Here is a 6,975-nt window from a genome sequence, read left to right on the forward strand (position 1 = left end):
TACTATTGTAGGAACTCAAGGATTCTGATAGCATGGGGCAATGAACAGACAGAGACGGGTTTCTTTAGTGCAAATAGTGTATTTGTACAACAGCAATAACACCCAAAACAATATACTGATAACCCACAGTATCCTAGAAAGAAACAAGTCCTTGAAATATATACAGCTAATCGGCGCAGTTCTTAAGGCAGAGTCCTCAGCAAGGTGAGGGTGACGTGGTGCAGATCCAAACACTGTCGGCACAGAAAGAGTCAAATCCAGGTATGAAGTAAACAAGTCCACAAGTTCATCCCAGGTGTGGCATGAACACGGGTAAGTCCAGAAACTAGTTCTCAAGTTGATCCCAAATGTGGCATAAACACGGGTAAGTTAAAAAAACAGGTTCACATTAAAGTATTATACTGGTGTTGTTTCCAACAGCTCCCTCCGGGGGGAGTAAATGAAGGATTAAGTAGCAACACTCAGTCCCGAAACAAGTCCTGAAACAAAGTTCCAAAAACACAGTTCTTACCAGAAGGAGTGAACCGAGGGTTAAGTTCCAAGTCAGCAGACTAATGATAACCTAGAGAGTGTAGCTTACAAATGCAGGAAATGTCCAGAGCCAGAAGTAGAGACACAGAACCAGCAGATGAGCTGAAGGAGAACAGAATCAGAATACTCCAGCAAAGAGGCTGACACCTGACCCGGGTTTTAAACAAACGAACAGGAAGTAGGGCAGACAAAAACAGCAAACTCCATCTTAACAAAGGGCAAAATCATTCACAAGGTGACTTAACCTACCTGTCAGTATTCCGGGTTTTCTAACATCTCGTCATTGAAGGAAATAAGGATGTGAAACCAAACAATGTCCCATCGGCAGTACTGGACTGTCAAAACGTGACCTGAAAAGTTGTCATTGAGAGAGAACAGGATTTCTCCAGCAATGTGTGATGGTTTGTGCAGTGGTAATCCAAATTATCTGGGCACCGTCACTGCTGTCTACCCTTCCTGCAATAATTGCCTTAGATAGGGTCTCGCTACGGCCCAGGGGTCCTGGGTCTGTAGCTTCATCCTTGGTCCTAGCTGCTCATTCCAGAGACGTTGCATTACATTGTGCTGGTGACCCGCATTACCCGCTGCACAGCTGTATCCCTACACATGTGAAAGCCAGGACGACCGCTAGGGGGGGCTCGTTGTGCTGTGCTGTCTCTAGCTCCCATTAATTTATATCTGAATTCCATGAACCACGTAGTGCAGCGAGCTCCATCCCCAGGGGGTGGAGACCGGCCCGAGATCTTCCTTTAATGGCCATTTAACCCTTAATGCACTTAACACGTCTGGTGCTGGTGTATAGAATGGGCTCCAAAGATGCTGTTTAACCTCTTGAATGCCAGTGTCCATCACCCACTCCTCCTGAGAGTGTGCTGATGGGTCCACAACCGCTATGGCAATCCATCTAAGGCCGCGTTCCCAGTATCCCTGTTCTCCTATGTAGACCGGACAGAGGAGCAGTTCCAGTTCCCTATGGTAATTTTTACCTTTTTAAGCCTAGGTATCGTATCGTATAGTTTTCACAGAATTGCATTTTTTTTCACCTTTTCTCCGTGGAATTTTTAACATTTTTTTTTCCTTTATTTTTATTTACATTTTTTTCAGTACCGTCATGGTAAAGTTAATGGTGATATTCAAAACTACAACTTGTTCGACCACAAACAATCCCTTAACCCCTTAAGCCCCAAGGGTGGTTTGCACGTTAATGACCAGGCCAATTTTTACAATTCTGACAACTGTCCCTTTATGAGGTTATAACTCTGGAACGCTTCAACGGATCTTGGCGATTCTGACATTTTCTCATGACATATTGTACTTCATGATAGTGGTAAAATTTCTTCGATATAACGTGCGTTTATTTGTGAATAAACCGGAAATTTGGCGAAAATTTTGCAATTTTCCAACTTTGAATTTTTATGCCCTTAAATCACAGAGATATGTTGCACAAAATAATTAATAAGTAACATTTCCCACATGTCTACTTTACATCAGCACAATTTTGGAACCAAAATTTTTTTTTGTTAGGAAGTTATAAGGGTTAAAAGTTGACCAGCAATTTCTCATTTTTACAACACCAATATTTTTTAGGGACCACATCACATTTGAAGTCATTTTGAGGAGTCTATATGATAGAAAATAACCAAGTGTGACACCATTCTAAAAACTGCACCCCTCAAGGTGCTCAAAACCACATTCAAGAAGTTTATTAACCCTTCAGGTGTTTTACAGGATTTTTTGGAATGTTAAAAAAAAAAAAAATAACATTTAACTTTTTTTTCACAAAAAATTTACTTCACACCCCAAAAGTTGTTGTACAATTTGTCCTTAGTACGCTGATACCCCATATGTGGGGGTAAACCACTGTTTGGGCGCATGGCAGAGCTCGGAAGGGAAGGAGCGCCGTTTGACTTTGCAATGCAAAATTGACTGGAATTGAGATGGGACGCCATGTTGCGTTTGGAGAGCCCCTGATGTGCCTAAACATTGAAACCCCCCACAAGTGACACCATTTTGGAAAGTAGACCCCCTAAGGAACTTATCTAGATGTGTGGTGAGCACTTTGACCCACCAAGTGCTTCACAGAAGTTTATAATGCAGAGCCGTAAAAATAAAAAATCATATTTGTTCACAAATATGATCTTTTCACCCCCAATTTTTTATTTTCCCAAAGGTAAGAGAAGAAATTGGACCCAAAATGTTGTTGTGCCATTTGTTCTGAGTACTCCGATACCCCATATGTGGGGGTAAACCACTGGGAGCATGGCAGAGTTCGGAAGGGAAGAAGCGCCATTTGACTTTTCAATGCAAAATTGACTGGAATTGAGATGGGACGCCATGTTGCGTTTGGAGAGCCCCTGATGTGCCTAAACATTGAAACCCCCCACAAGTGACACCATTTTGGAAAGTAGACCCCCTAAGGAACTTATCTAGATGTGTGGTGAGCACTTTGACCCACCAAGTGCTTCACAGAAGTTTATAATGCAGAGCCGTAAAAATAAAAAATCATATTTGTTCACAAATATGATCTTTTCACCCCAAATTTTTTATTTTCCCAAAGGTAAGAGAAGAAATTGGACCCAAAATGTTGTTGTGCCATTTGTTCTGAGTACTCCGATACCCCATATGTGGGGGTAAACCACTGGGAGCATGGCAGAGTTCGGAAGGGAAGAAGCGCCATTTGACTTTTCAATGCAAAATTGACTGGAATTGAGATGGGACGCCATGTTGCGTTTGGAGAGCCCCTGATGTGCCTAAACATTGAAACCCCCCACAAGTGACACCATTTTGGAAAGTAGACCCCCTAAGGAACTTATCTAGATGTGTTTTGACAGCTTTGAACCCCCAAGTGTTTCACTACAGTTTATAACGCAGAGCCGTGAAAATAAAAATTCTTTTTTTTTTTCACAATTATTTTTTAGCCCTCAGTTTTGTATTTTCCCAAGGGTAACAGGAGAAATTCGACCCCAAAAGTTATCCAATTTGTCCTGAGTATGCTGATACCCCATATGTGGGGGGGAACCACCATTTGGGCGCATGGCAGAGCTCGGAAGGGAAGGAGCGCCATTTGGAATGCAGACTTAGATGGATTGGTCTGCAGGCATCATGTTGCATATGCAGAGCCCCTGATGCACCTAAACAGTAGAAATCCCCTACAAGTGACCCCATATTGGAAACTAGACCCCCCAAGGAACTTATCTAGATGTGTTGTGAGAACTTTGAACCCCCAAGTGTTTCACTACAGTTTATAATGCAGTCGTGAAAATAGAAATTAATTTTTTCCCACAAAAATGTTTTTTTAGCCCCCAAATTTTTATTTTCCCAAGGGTGACAAGAGAAATTGGACCCCAATAGGTGTTGTCCAATTTGTCCTGAGTATGCTGATACCCCATGTGTTGGGGTAAACCCCTGTTTTGGCGCACGGGAGAGCTCGGAAGGGAAGGAGCACTGTTTTACTTTTTCAACGCAGAATTGGCTGGAATTGAGAACGGACGCCATGTCGCGTTTGGAGAGCCCTGATGTGCCTAAACAGTGGAAACCCCCAATTCTAACTGAAACCCTATCCCAAACACACCCCTAACCCTAATCACACCCCTAACCCTGACACACCACTAACCCTAATCCAAACCCTAACTTTAGCCCCAACCCTAACTTTAGCCCCAACCCTAACTCTAACTTTAGCCCAGAGGTGTCAAACTGCATTCCTCGAGGGCCGCCAACAGGTCATGTTTTCAGGATTTCCTTAGCATTCCACAAGGTGCTGGAATCATTCTGTGCAGGTGATTAAATTATCACCTGTGCAATACAAGGAAATCCTGAAAACATGACCTGTTGGCGGCCCTCGAGGAATGCAGTTTGACACCTCTGCTTTAGCCCCAACCCTAACTGTAGCCCTAACCTTAACTTTAGCCTCAACCCTAACCCTAACTTTAGCCCCAGCCCTAATTGTATCCATAACCCTAGCCCCAACCCGAACTCTAGCCCCAACCCTAACCCTAGCCTTAACCCTAACCCTAGCCCTAATGGGAAAATGGAAATAAATAAATTTTTTATTTTTTTTATGTTTCCCTAACTAAGGGGGTGATGAAGGGGGGTTTGATTTACTTTTATAGCGGGTTTTTTAGCGGATTTTTATGATTGGCAGCTGTCACACACTAAAAGACGCTTTTTATTGCAAAAAATATTTTTTGCGTTACCACATTTTGAGATCTATAATTTTTCCATATTTTGGTTCACAGAGTCATGTGAGGTCTTGTTTTTTGCAGGAAGAGTTGTCGTTTTTATTGGTACCATTTTTGGGCATGTGACATTTTTTGATCGCTTTTTATTCCGATTTTTGTGAGGCAGAATGACCAAAAACCAGCTATTAATGAATTTATTTTGGGAGGAGGGGGGGGGGGGGGCGTTTATACCGTTCCACCTTTGGTAAAATGGATAAAGCAGTTTTATTCTTCGGGTCAGTACGATTACAGCAATACCTCATTTGCATAATTTTTTTATGTTTTGGCGCTTTTATACGATAATGACTATTTTACAGAAAAAAATAATTGTCTTTGCATCGCCTTGTTCTGAGGACTATAACTTTTTTATTTTTTTGCTGATGATGCTGTGTGGCGGCTCGTTTTTTGCGGGACAAGATGATGTTTTCAGCGGGACCATGGTTATTTATATCCGTCTTTTTGATCGCGTATTATTCCACTTTTTGTTCGGCGGTATGATAATAAAGCGTTTTTTGCCTCGTTTTTTTTTTTTTTTTTTTTTACGGTGTTCACTGAAGGGGTTAACTAGTGGGCCAGTTTTATAGGTCGGGTCGTTACGGACGCGGCAATACTAAATATGTGTACCTTGTTGTTTTTTTTTTATTTAGATAAATGTATTTATGGGAACAATTTTATTTTTTTTTTGTACACATTAAAAAATATTTTTTTTACTTTGTCCCAGGGGGGACATCACTGTATAATGACAGATCGCTGATCTGACACTTTGCAGAGCACTGTGTCAGATCAGCGATCTGGCGTGCCCTGCTCCTGACTCACCAGCGCCTGCTCTGAGCAGGCACTTGGTAATCCACCTCCCTGCAGGACGTAGCCCCGCGGCCCTTTTGGATCCGGGGCCTGCAGGGAGGAGACGCTCGGTACAAGGTGAGCACATTGCCTTGTACTGATCGTTTCAGGGAAGCCCGCAGGGAGCCCCCTCCCTGCGCGATGCTTCCCTATACCGCTGGAACACTCCGATCATGTTTGATCGCAGTGTGCCAGGGGTTAATGTGCCGGGGGCGGTCCGTGACCGCTCCTGGCACATAGTGCCGGATGTCAGCTGCGATAGTCAGCTGACACCTGGCCACGATCGGCCGTGCCGCCCCCCGTGAGCGCGGCTCATCGCATATGACGTACTATCCCGTCACTGGGAATTAAGTCCCAGGTCACCTTTACGGGATAGTACGTCATATGGGATTAAGGGGTTAAACACTATTTAAGCAAAGCAATAAAACGCTTAAGGCTCTTTGAAAGAAGAGGAGAAAGGACAGTGAAAAAATGTCTGGTGTTAATCATTAAAAAGAAAAATAAATATATATATATATGTGTACACACTCACACATACATATATATATTGTAAGATTGCACTTACTTACGGGTTTGGGAACACTCGCTTGGCAGCAGGATAAACATAGACAGGCACGGTTTTTCTCATAAATAGTCCATGTGGTTTTTTATCCACTCAGCATAAACCACGGTAGGCCATGTTCCACATCACAGACCTCACATAAGACTTAGCATTTCACAGTATATGGCTTTGAAGCACAGTCAGTAAACATGCAGGACCTTACTTTGTCCAGTTGTCCTGGGTGACTGCATGCCGCACAGTTCAGTAACTGACCTTCAATAAAGCACATAGTCCTTTCCCCATGTCCGGGGTTACATCATAGGAGCTCCTGCTCCACAGGCTGACTCCTCGTCAGTCCATGGTCCTCACCACAGGTGACCTGTCCTCACCTCGTGCTGTTCAGGGCTAGCACACCCAACACCGAGGTTTCTCTCAGGACCTTGCACCTGTCTGTCATGTGCTACCCACACACCTGCTTTACATAGCGTCCATTAATCACATGACCAGTCGCTGTTTCAACACAATTATGTCTCCAAGTGCACCCCGAAGTGCACATGCAGCGCCCCCTGGCTGCAACATAGGTCACTGCACCACATACCTCCCCCCTTTGTTCAACCCTGTTGGGGTGGACACATGACATAAACCCGGTGTTCCGATACCGGGAACCCATGTCACCTTGTCCTACTAGTCGAGAGGGCCCTCTCAGTCGGGTTTGGGCATCATGGTCAATCTGGCGTCGCAATCCCCTTGCACCCATATGACCTGTCTGGACTGACTGTTTGTCAACACGTCCTCTACCGAGTCTCCCACCTAAGTCACTCAGCCCTGAGCCAACTGAGACGA

This window comes from Ranitomeya variabilis, chromosome 4 (genome assembly GCF_051348905.1).
Source record: "Ranitomeya variabilis isolate aRanVar5 chromosome 4, aRanVar5.hap1, whole genome shotgun sequence".
Taxonomy (NCBI): Eukaryota; Metazoa; Chordata; class Amphibia; order Anura; family Dendrobatidae; genus Ranitomeya; species Ranitomeya variabilis.